This window comes from Tupaia chinensis, unplaced genomic scaffold (assembly GCF_000334495.1).
Source record: "Tupaia chinensis unplaced genomic scaffold, TupChi_1.0 Scaffold000005_2, whole genome shotgun sequence".
NCBI classification, from domain to species: Eukaryota; Metazoa; Chordata; class Mammalia; order Scandentia; family Tupaiidae; genus Tupaia; species Tupaia belangeri.
This window is the reverse complement of record NW_006159434.1, coordinates 319109-322428: the sequence shown is the minus strand read 5'-3', so window position 1 is coordinate 322428 and position 3320 is coordinate 319109.

Sequence of the window (3320 nt, the reverse complement as noted above, 5' to 3'; positions counted from 1 at the left end):
ATAAATATGGTTTTAAAAAACAAAAGCAGGGGCCTGAAGATGGCGTGGTGATTAAGGGTGTTGGACTCCCACATGGCTGACCACGGTTCAAGTCCCAGACCTGATAGCTTACTTTCTCGCTTTCCCTCTCTCTATCTCTCTAGTCAAATTAAAATAATAATAAATAAAGTAAAATAAGATTATCTAAAAACAAAACAAACAAAAGAGAAAGAACATGAGAGCTTTTTAAATGAAAGTGTCTATATGCTTAAAATTAAGACTCAACTATTTTACACACCAACAGCTTTAAGTAGAAATTCACAATTGTTTGATAGACAGTTGTCTTAACGAGTTTCATTATAAATACATTTATATATTTATTATTCTAACCATTATTCATTTTATAAAACTAGATAACAGAGGAAAAGTGCAAAATGTTACAGGTATCTAAGTCTTTCTTTGGAATAAATTTAAAGAAAGTTAAAATCAAGAACTTTGTAAAGCTTATAAATCAATAAATCATTGTTTTTACCATGTCTTCACTTTTAAACATCTCTTTTCAATTTTGATTTTTCTTTTGCTTTTTTAAGGGCTTCTTTTCTTATTTTTTTTCTTTTTTTCTTTTAGAGAAAGATTTTTGCTGTAGAATTTTTCTTTTGCTTTTTTAAGGGCTCCTCTTCTTATTTTTTTTCTTTTTTTCTTTTAGAGAAAGATTTTTGCTGTAGAGCGTGTGTGCTCGGCAGAGAGACAAGGAGAGAGATAAAAAACAATAAATCATTCTCTGGGGGATGGCCATGCCACAATCCCTGCTCTTTCATTTTCCTCTTGGTATCTTGGGCACACACATGCCCTGTTCCAAGCTACTGGGTCTGGGACTCAAACCGTGATTGACTATGTGGGACTATAGCGATGTAACCATTATGCCATCTGCTGGTCCTGAAGACTTATTTCTTTATGCACAGTACAGCACTGTGGTTTTACAAGAACTCACAAAGAGTGAAAAGTTTTGTTTTGTTTTCCTACTAGATCATCGAAAAGTCATGATGTATTCTTCTATGTTTTTCTATGCAAAAATGTGTCAAGACTGTCCTGACAACCCAATATCTCTTTCTAATTAGCTATTGTTATGTACGATTTTACCAATCTTTAATTGAACCAATGATTGATATCACAGATCTTTTCAGAATATACTCTTATGTCCTACAATCCTCTACATGGACATTATAAATTATTTTCTCATTGGCTATGTTAAGATTGTCTTTGTTTTCAAAAATCCATCCTTAATAATTTATGAGACATTTTGTTGTCTGATTGTTAATTACTTTGCTTTTCTTTAGAAATATATTTCACAATAAAGAACATCTTTGATAATTTAATATATACTTCCAAAATAAGCAGTGGAGTGAACTCCTAAATGTTCACAACATAAAGTCATATATTTATTTCACACTATACTCTTAAAAGCCGTACTGTACCCTACAAATATGTATAATGATTATATGTAAATCATAAATTACAACAAAAAATCAAATAAATGTCATAATAATAAAAACATTACTAGTATAGAGGTAGAAACCAAGTTACATTTGAGGGAAAATGCTTGTTTCCCGGTAATTAAATATTCAGCAAGTCAGTAATCATGGCATAAACTAGATGTAACTTTGTGTCAGCAAACACACATGTGTATGGGGGGTATGTTCACAAATTCTACTATATGTGTGTGTATGTACTTCAGAAAGAACAAAAAACTCACAAGAAAATAAAAAACTAATTTCAAAAATAAAAGATAGACATTGGCATTACCAATCTTTCTCTTTTAAAGTGTACTTATTTATTAAGTTATTTATAGAGCATCTACTATGTGCTATGTTCTTGAGTGAAATATCTATGAAAAGCAAAATACAATTTTTTTAGATAGATTTTTGCTATAGGGCACATACAATTTCCAAAGAGACAGAGAGACAGAAAGCCAGAAATCACTCCTTGGGGAATGGCCACGCCACAATATCTTCCCCTTCATTCTCGTCTTGGGATCTTGCGCATGCATGCACATGTGCCTGGCATGAGTGTTTTCAAGCCACTGGGTTTGGAATTCGATCCCAGGTCAATTACGTGGGAGTCCAGCAGTATAACCATTACACCATCTGCTGGTTTTGCAAAACACAATTCTTAACTGAGTGGAGTTTTCATTCTAGTGAGGGAGACATACAATACAGAAAACTGTAAACACAATTTAAAAATAGATTGATACATAGATAATTAGAAATAGTGATAAAGGTTATGGCAAAAAATAAAGTGATGGCATTGGATTGGGAGTGTGAGATTAGGAAGGTGTATTCTTCTGGAAGTGATAAAAAAGGTGAGAGAGAACTGAAATTTAGTAGTGTCATTAGGTATACCTCCTTTAAAAGAGGTAAGAGTCTGGGGGCCAGTAGGTGGTATGGAGGTTAAAACAACTGGATCGCACATGGTCAACTGTGTGGTTTGACTCCCTGACCTGGCAACTTGAAAATCACTCAGTGTGAGTGTGTGTCTCCAAAATCCTTAGAGGAGAATAGCGGAGTGGAAGAGAAGGGATTGTGGCATGGCCTTTCCCGCTGGGGGGGATTTCTTACTTGTCCTCTCTCTCTCCTCTCTCTTTAGCAAGTGCACTTGCTATTTAGCAAGAACAAAAATTAAAAAAGAAACAAAGGAAAAAAAGGGAAGTGGTAAGGGTCTGAGTCATTTAGATGTCTTAGAAAAAGCAGTGCATTTGCCATAGAGGAAACCGTCAATGAAAAGACCCTGAGATGGGAGTGTTTTTGATGTATTCAAAGATCCTTAATTAGACTAGTGTGAGTGAAGAAGAGAGACCAGTAGGAGATATGATAGGGAAGGTAACATGTGACCAAAAATACTAAATCATTTCACTGACATGGGAAGCCACTGGAGACTTTTATGCCAAAAAAATAAAAATAAAAAAGAATAAATAAATAAATATTTGACCTAGATTTCGAAAGAATTGTAAGAAAATCCTACGTGTTGCAAATAAACAGCAGATAGTTAAAAAAAGAGAGAGGGAAAATAGTTCAGTGCATGTTACAATAATCCAGGTGAAAATGTGATGGTGGCTTATAAGAAAAAAAAAAAGTGGTTCTAAGTCAGATTCTGGATATATTTTCAAGGCATAGTCAACAAAATATCCTGATACATTAGAACCAGAGTATGAAAAGAATCAGAGACCAGCAGTTGGCGTAGTGGCTATGTCGCTAGACACTCATGTAGTCGACTGTGGTTCGAGTCCCGGAGCCAGTGGCTTAATCTCAGGCCGGGCACACGTGGGTGCGCGCCCATGATCCCAA